Below are 9,618 nucleotides of genomic sequence, written 5' to 3'. Positions count from 1 at the left end.
TCGCTCCGAATAAACATTTACTCAGATTTAACTTGAGCCCATATTGTCTCAACGTCTTGCAAGTCTCCTCTACATCCTTGCACAGATCAACAGCTTGAAGAGACTTAATTAAGATATCATCAACATATACTTCCATATTTCTCCCTATCTGCTTCTGGAAGACCTTATTCATAAGCCTTTGATAAGTTGCTCCTGCAATTTTTAATCCGAAGGGCATAACATTATAACAATAAGGACCTTCAGATGTTATGAAACTGACCTTTTCTTGATCCTCTTTAGCTAAGGGAACCTGATGATAGCCTTGATAAGCATCTAGCATAGAGATGTACTCACATCCAGCAGTGGAGTCTACCAATTGATCGATCCTGGGTAATGGATAATAATCTTTTGGGCAAGTCTTGTTGAGATCCCGGAAATCAATGCACACTCGCCATTTGTTTCCTGGCTTAGAGACTAACACCACATTAGCTAACCAGCTAGGAAATTGTACTTCCCTGATGTAACCAGCCTCCATAAGTTTAGTTATTTCTTCTTTGATGATTTGGTTCTGTTCCGCACTAAAATTCCTTTTTCTTTGCATGACCGGGTGGACATCTGGGAAGACATGTAAGGAATTCTCCATGACTGTAGGAGAAACGCTCGAGACTTCTTTAGGCGTCCAGGCAAATACATTATTATTCTTCTTTAGGCATTGTACCAGTTCGACTTTCAGAGCGGGATCAAGATCAGCCGTAATATATGTAGTAGCTTCAGGCCGATCGGTTTGGATCTAAACTTCTTCCTTTTCTTCATAAACCAGAATAGGTTGCTTCTCCAGAATGACATTGACTTCTATTCTTTGAATCTTTCGGGCAGCGTTAGCTTCAGCTCGAACTATTTCTACATAACATTTTCGAGCTGTCTTCTGATCACCCCGTAATTAAACACATAGAGTGCAAGTACCACCCAATACGAGACATCGTATAACGATGAGAAGTTGTTGCCGCCTAGATGGCATCAGATGATAACCTGGGAGATCCTTTCATAAAGGCGCTTAAGGCAAGAGCTTTTGATGGACATGTTGAGGGGTTGGGAATCAGATGTATGACAGGGTATATGTCAACATAGTCTTTCAGTATAAGTAGGAGATTATTAGAGTGTATATTAAAAGTCTAGTTCATTGTAAACATTTATAAGAATCACATTGGTCAAATGTCTACATTTATGCTAAGTGTAGTTGTCCATTTAATTTATATTGTAGATAACATGGTGTGAGGAGACACATAGAAGTTCATGTTATCAGTTCCTTATAAATTATAAACAGTTGCTCACAACCAAGATGGAATGGGACAAACATTGGAGTGGTTGTAGTGTAATTAGGTATTAGTTTATCTTAACTAATAAATTGCACTAGTACACTATGAGTGTATTGAGTAGGACCATTTGAGGTAGTTTTTTTATACTAACTATATAAAAGAAAAATACCTCGATTATTATGGAAGTGTGTACTCTTAATCATGATATAATAACAAGCACATATACATAATATTTATTTTTTTAATTTATCAAAGGGTGCGATTTAGCTCGTTAAATCAATAGGCCCGATAAGTTGGGAAATGATATTATTTATATAGTGTGTTGTTGATTATAGAATGAAACTATGTCCTAGTAATCTAGGTTGATGATGGCCCCTTGAGGAGCTCATAAAGATTGTCATGTAAACCCTGTAAGTGGACTTAGTCCGACATGATGATAAGGTTGAGTGGTACTACTCTTGGAGCTAGATATTAATTAAGTGAGTTATCAGTAACTTATTTAATTAGTGGGCATTCAATATCTTAAACACAGGGAGACTAACACACTAATGATAAAAAGGAGCTCATATTGTAATATGGGATTGGTGCGGTAGTGCAATAATAACTCTTTAGTGGTATGAGTTATTATTGATGAACTTGAGTTGAGTGTTCGGGGCGAACACGGGAAGCTCAAGTTCATCGAGAGACCAAAATCAATTCCTCCTCTCTGTCCCTATTGTAGCCTCTTATATAAAGCCTTATATTCACCCAAAGCCTAGCTTCTTAAGGCCCAAACTAGGGTCGGTCTAGCCTTGCTTGGTGACCAAGCAAGGGGCTGGCCAAGCTAGGGCCGGCCAAGCCTTGCTTAGTGCCCAAGCAAGGGGCCGACCAAGCAAGGGGTCGACCACACCAAGATTAAGAAGGAAGTTTTATTTTTTGTAAAATCTTTCCTTTTATAGAGATCCATAAAAAGGATTTAAAGGGATGATTTTAATATAAAACTTTCCTTATTTAGATCGGTCATAAAAGGAGATAAAAGGGAGTTTTTATTTTGTTAAAAACTTTTCTTTTATGTTAGTTTTAAAAGAGAGTTTTAAATTTTAAAATCTTTCCTTTTATAAATTTCTACAAAGGAATAAAAGAGAGATTTGAAATCTTTCCTTATTTTTAGTTATCTATAATGTGAAAGAAAGATTTTAATTTTTGTTATAAAACTTTCCTTTATGAAATCATGTTTTTATTTTAAATCTTATCTTTTATAGATATCCATAAAAGGATTTAAAAGAGAGAGATTTTAATTTATAAAACATTCCTTTTATAACTATCCATAAAAGGGATTTTAAAAGAGATATTTTAATTTTGTTTAAAATCTTTCCTTGCTTGGAAAATAAGGATGTGACCGGCCATGTCTTAGATAAGAAAGGAAGTTTTATTTTTTGTTACAAAACTTTCCTTTTTTGCCAAGACCAAGGAATATAAAATAGAAGGAGGGGGTGCCTCACCCGAATATACAACTTCTATTCCTCTCCTCTCTTCCTTGGTGGTGGTCGGCTCTTACTCTTTCTCTCTTCTCCTTTGTTTTCCCTCTTGGTGGCCGACGGCATGTTGGTGTGGAGATCCATTGATGGCCGGTTGCTTGAAGGAGAAGAAGAAGAGAAGGAGGTTCTCTTGTCTAGCATCCCTTGGAGGAAAGTTTGTGGCCGAACTTCATCATCTCTTAGAGAAAGTTGGTGGCCGAAACTTGAAGGCTTGGGTGGATTCTCGTCTTGGTAGATCGTCGCCCACATGACGTCCGAGATAAGAAGAGGAATACAATAGAAGATCAAGAGGTCTATAAGTTACAAGAGGTATAACTAACTATTAGTTTCCGCATCATAACTAGTTCATCTTTTGTATAGATCTTGAAAAATCAAACACAAGAGGTTATCGATTTTAATTATCATTTTTGTTTTCGATATTTGTTTCGATTTCATGTTTTGATAATGTGTTTCTATTGAGGTCTCTATTGTTAAACCTAGTTTACTGTGAGAAGTTTAAATATCTGATTTCTTTGAAAGGCTTTGTTTAGGCAGTGGTGGATGATCTCATACCCAAGAAGGCCTAGTGTCTCGCCACGTTTGACAGATCCTTGAAATAGATATTTGATCAACTTCTGTAATATGGTTTAACTTAGGAAGATCACATCGGTTGAACTTGAAGTAAGAATGTTAAGTTTCGTTCCCAATTCAAGTTTAACTTCTAAAGGAAAAATTTGGATTAATAATGTTAAGTATCATTTGCAATCGAAATTTAACTTTAGTAGAACACATGGGTAGCTAGGATAGTTCTATGCTTGTACAAATTTTTGTATAGGGGAACTATAGCAACCAACAGAACCCAGGCTGGAACTTGCACCCAGTCTGTTGGCAGTGGAGGTGTTCTTTAGCGCCGCTCGATCTCTTGTTGATTTCTTCTAGGTGAACCATTTTGTTGTCAATAAGGGTGGCGGTTGGGAGAGAGGGTGCACCAGTAAAATCCCTGATTGGTGTTCTGGCGATTTATTAGAGAGTAGCACTCCTGAGTGTCATGAGTGGCTGATCAATGATATGTACACCACCAACGCGGTACTTCTCGAGGAACCTCCAAATGTTGCACAGCCTAAGGCTATGGTTCTTGATGGAGAAACTAAGGACTCGCCCAAGGTCCTTTAGGTGGAGGAGCATGTGGCACTGGCACTCGGAAGTTGGAGTTGAGGCAGGTGTGGTGACCTCCTTTTTCTGAGCGTCTTGTGCTTCTTCCACAACGATGAATTCAATCACAGGTCGAGTAGCAGATCAAAGTTATTTGAAGATATTCTTGCCAAATCACGAAAGAAGTCATTATCAGCAAGCCTTCGAGAAAAATATTTCACCAAAATTTCCGTGGTGAATGTGAGGACTTCCATAGTCACTTGATTAAATATTTTAATATAAGCTCTAAGGGTCTCCTTGAGCCCCTACTTGAGTGAAAAGAGGCTCCAGGGGGTCTTATTATAACACCAATTTCTGGAAAAGTGATGAAGAAAGACTTTGCGAAAATCCTTGAAACGGTGAATGGAGTTGTTCGACAGTTGCTTGAACCATCGTTGTGCCAAACTGTATAATGTAGTGAGGAACATTCGGCACTTTACACCATCCATAAATTATTGAAGGAGGGTGATATTTTTGAATTTAAGGAGATAATCTTCCCAAACAGTTGATCCCAAGTATTCTCCTATGCTTAGGGTTTGATAATGTTTTGGCAATTTATCCTCTAGCACCCACTGAGAGAATCGGGTACTAATTCACTCGAAAGAGCTATTAGTCAGTGGAGCTTTTCCTTTGCGCCCTTCTCAAATAAGTACTTCTCTAGAGAATTCTTGGTGTAATTTTTCTTGGTCCACGTGGTCAGGCGATATACAAAAAAGTATTTGAGGACATCGGATTGGTGAGGGAGGTGCACGGAGTAAATGGGAAACTTCCTCCTGAGCTCCTTTCTCCCTTTGGTGAGCTATTGTTGACGTTATAGGATTTGGTGGTGGTAACGTACCACCAATAGTTGCTTGTTATTGCTGCTACAATGCCTTTTGCACTCAAGCATTAATGATCATCTCTAGCTCTTCTTAGGTTAAAGTAACAGTGGTGAGTTTTGCAACCTCCTCCATCTCTAAGCCTTATATTCAGGTGAAGATACCCATAGACGATAACCAAATTTGATTTTGTCTGAAAGTTGGAGAGATGGTGCGCAGGTGATGATGATCGAATGGTTGATTGGAGCAAGACTTTTTCCTTCTTGGAAAGACCTCCTTGCGATCCTGCAAACATGGTGACGATCCAACAGAGGGTTAGTGACAAAAAACTAGGGAAGGGGATCCTTGGCAGGACCTTCCGATGCTTAAGTTAGTACAGTTCCGGATGAAGGAATGAGGAATAGCAGAAAAATTAAAGGTGTTCGCGTGATAATAAGACCCAGATGATGTAAATTATGTACTTTGCTAACGGAGAGGACCTCCCCTTATATACCATCTCTCATAACCTCCGTGATCATGAGGTGGCATCATGTGTAGGAGTTTGTTAGTTTGTTGTGTAACGGGTATCTAAGGAATCTTTTATCTGTCCACAGGTGCATCTCTTTTGTCGTTTATGGTTTAGGCCTTTGATGAAGCTGTTACAGGAATATACTGTCATAAATGGTAGACCGCTGGAAACGAGATAACCTTCGAAGTAGGTCTCAAAGGAATATTACTTGATAATTTTGAAAGGTTGCTAAAATGTCGTATGTTTCTTGTATGTTGAATATTTCTCAGCCGACTAACAAGGATGACTACCCTTATGCTTGTCTTTGCTTTGAGATGCTTTGTTATGTATTGAATGCTATCATAAATCCAGTCAGAGATTCATATGATATATTAAGTGATGTGCGTAGATTATATACTCTTTTATGCATGTTTTTACACACATTTACATACTTTGAGCATTCTTGATCTATGCATTTTTATACTTCCAGCTTTCCTTTTAGCATATTTACTCTTTTGGTTCGGAGATCTTCTTTTTGTGCATTTTCTGTACACAGGAGTCGAAATTGGTGAAGATTATGCATCCTCGGGCAAGCTTGGAAGGAATTGAAGGGAGAGAGAGCATCAGGCCGTGTACCACACACGGCCGTGTTGTTTTAACAAGAAGGGAAGAGGACATGGCCGTGTGAATCTCACACGGCCGTGTCTTGATTTGAAGAAATTAGAGCAGATGCCTTACATGGCCGTGTAGATCTACACGGTCGTGTGAGGTTTCCAGAGGCCAAGCAGGTGGTGGCCGTGTGCACCACACGGCCGTGTAGCATTTCCAGAGAACAGAAGGGTCCTGGCCGTGTGAGTCACACGGCCGTGCAGCTTTGGCAGAGAAGGAACTGGACATGGCCGTGTGAATCTCACACGGCCGTGTCATGGGGCCGTGTGGCGCCCGATTTCCTCCTCTATTTAAACTCTCCTTCATGAATTGAAAGGGGATCTCTTCCCCTTTGGGAGAAGGCAAGATTTGGTGGTATCCTCCCATTCTTGGGAGGATTTCTGGGCGATTCGAGGGGAGTTCTTGACGATTTCGACTCCGGAGCGAGGATTGGATCCGAAGACGAGGCTTCTTCATAGATAAGTTTTCTCTTTCCCCCTTTTCTTGGTTTCTTGGATTGGGGATTTAAGAAATGCTTGTAATCTTTATTTCTTCGGGTATTCTTCCTCGATTCATGGAGTAGATCTTGTATTCTAGGATTAAGGGAGTATTTGTATGATGGATTGATGTAATCTCTTATGGATTTGCCATTTTCTTGTTTCAATGACATTGTCTTGCTTGTATCAATTAGATCTTGAATGATTAATGGTGATTTGTGCTTAATTCTCATTCTTGATTGATTGTTTGGATTTCTTGTGGACTTTGTAAAGATAAACTCTCACTCGATCATCCGAGGGATCCACGTGACAGGTGCAAGCCCGTGTAAGGGCGTTTGAGAGATAATCTTGAAGAGGAAATAGGAACATTTAAGAGAGTAGGATGGATCTTGTGCTTAGTTTCTTGTATCCTGATAGATTAATAAGTTGTGGGCTTCTATGTTGATATCCGAGGAAGGCATAGTAATAGGTGCGCTTCTGTGTAAGGACAACGTAGGTTCACGTCTAATTGATCATATTTAGATACATTTCTCAGTCCTTAGCCGGTTATCTATTGAAAGAGAGAACCGACAACTTTCTACAAGTGTTTGGCAATTGAGGGATAAGAATTGGTGAACCATTTACATTCGAGAAATCTTACAAAGAAACCGAAACTCCTAGAATCTCCCTTTATGATAACCCAAAACACTAAACTCTTGTTTGTTGATCTTTAATATTAGATTTGTTTACCTTCACTTTGCATTTGAAACAATTGGATAGTTGTTTAGCTAATTCGCATTGAGACATTTCTAGTGCTTATTCCAGTCCCTGTGGATACGATAATCTTTTATATTACTTGCGACATTTCCGTACACTTGCGGAGTGCAACAAGTTTTTTTGGTGTCGTTGCCGGGGACTGCGCTATAACATTAGGAATTATCAATTGAGTTAGACTAAACATAACATTTGTTTTCCTTTCATATTGCATAGTTGTAACTAATCATTAGATTTCTGTTTTTACTTTTTCTTGTATAACTTTTACTTCTTGTAAATTCTTTTTGTACAAGTTCAATTCTGCATTTTTTATTCTTTTATTTTTTCTTTTTCTGTTGAATTGCCATTTGCTATCTTGTTCTTGTGTATGCGAAGATCTAACTTTGCAGGGGAATTCTTTCCTTTTGACCCTGAGATTGACAGGACTTTCCATAAAAGAAGAATTCTGCAAAGGAAAATTGAAGAACAGGAACATTTGAACATGGCAAATAGACCACTCAAGGATTATGCAGCACCTTATGCAAAAGGTTTTCGATCTAGTATTTCAAGACCTTCAGTGGAAGCTAATAACTTTGAGATCAAACCCGCAATTATATCTATGGTGCAGCAGAACCAATTTGGTGGAGGACCTCATGAAGACCCCAATCAACACTTAGAGGTTTTTATGAAATATGTGGTACAATGAAAATGAATGGAGTTCCTTCAGAAGCAGTTAGATTATTATTATTTGGGTTTTCTTTAAGAGATAGGGCAAAGCAATGGCTGAATTCTTTGGCTCCTAATAGCATCACCACTTGGGAGCAGTGTGAGCAACAGTTTCTTGATAAATTCTATCCACCAAGCAAAATAGCTCATATGAGGAATTTAATTGCAAGCTTCAAGCAAACTGACTCAGAATCTCTTTTTGAAGCATGGGATAGATATAATAGTATGCTCAGACAATGCCCACATCATGGGTTGGAAAGATGGTTAGTGTTGCACACTTTTTATAATGGTATCAACTATCATACCAAAGTGTCCCTTGATTCAGCTGCTGGAGGGGCACTTATGAATAAAAGTTTAGATGAAGCTAAAGAAATTATTGACAGTGTAGCACGAAATCATCATCAATGGGCAAATGAAAGAAGTGGTGGGTATTCTTCTGTAAACCCAACAATTAAAGCATCAGGGAAGTTTGATGCAGATGCAGTCACTCTTTTGTCTGCAAAATTGGATGCTCTTACAAAGAAATTTGAGAATATGGGGACTAGTGCTAATATGGTCAATGCTATTAGTACATCTTGTGAAGTATGTGGGAGTTCAGAGCACTCAAATGACTCATGTCCATTGGGAGCTATCACTGCACAAATCAATCAACTGGAACAATGTGATGCAATCATGAGTTACAATCAAAGGCAGAACAACACATACTCAAATACTTATAATCCTGGATGGAAGAGCCATCCTAATTTTTCTTACAGAAATAATCAAGATCAAGGACCATCTATGGGGGCAAGACCAAATTTTCAAGCTGGGCAACAAAATTTTCAACATCTATCCTCTCAAGGCTTACCAAAGTCAAATATGGAAAAGATGCTTGAAGAAATTATCTCAAGTCAGAATGAAATGAAGCAAGATTTAGCAAAGCTCATTCAGAGAATGGATAATTCTGAAAAGCATCAAAAGATCCAGGATAGTCAAATTGCCCAACTAGCTTCCTCATCATCCAGAGCACCAGGACAACTTCCAGGAAAACCTGATGTGAATCCTATGGAGCATTGCAATAGAATTGAGCTTAGGAGCGGACGGACCTTGGGAGACTCCCAAGTGACTGCTCCAAAAGGGATACAAAAAGAAGAAGAGCTCTCTCCTCTTATACCAAATCAGATTCAAGCTAATGAGGGGAGTACCATTGAGGTTGAAGAGACTCCTCCACTGAACCATCAGAGCAAAGCTGTCCCTTTTCCTCAGAGACTTACAATGCTCAAGAAGGATGAAGAATTTGGCAAGTTTTTAGAAAAAGTTAAGGAAATTTGTGTAGAGGTACCTCTTATTGATGTTATTCTTCAAATGCCTAGATTTGCCAAATTCCTGAAGGATCTCATGTCAAACAAGAGAAGAAGAGGAGAGGTTGGGACCATTGCGCTTAGTGAGGAATGTAGTGCTATTTTGGAGAAGAACACTTCCCCAAAATTAAAGGACCCAGGGAGCTTTTATATTCCTTGCAACATAGGAAAAGAATTTTTTGAAAAAGCTTTTTGTGATTTGGGTGCAAGTGTTAGCCTCATTCCCTATTCAATTTGTAATAAATTAGGTCTCAAAAATATTAAACTTACTACTATGGCACTTCAACTTGCCGATCATTCCTGTAGGTACCCTTTGGGTATTATAGAAGATGTGCCAGTAGAGGTGGATGGGAATATTATTCCCACAGATTTTGTCGTGTTGGACATG

At 38.8% G+C, this 9,618-nt stretch overlaps 1 non-coding gene across 1 annotated transcript; it reads right to left on the bottom strand.

The window, feature by feature from the left end:
• Positions 1-8,038: 8,038 nt before the first annotated feature.
• Positions 8,039-8,144, bottom strand: LOC122018303. The gene has a single exon (XR_006121721.1). It is a non-coding gene; the product is annotated as a small nucleolar RNA R71 (small nucleolar RNA).
• Between the last annotated feature and the right edge of the window lie 1,474 nt (positions 8,145-9,618).

This window comes from Zingiber officinale, chromosome 8B (assembly GCF_018446385.1).
Source record: "Zingiber officinale cultivar Zhangliang chromosome 8B, Zo_v1.1, whole genome shotgun sequence".
NCBI classification, from domain to species: Eukaryota; Viridiplantae; Streptophyta; class Magnoliopsida; order Zingiberales; family Zingiberaceae; genus Zingiber; species Zingiber officinale.
Note: the sequence above shows the minus strand (reverse complement) of the source record. Positions and strands in the feature narration are given on the sequence as shown.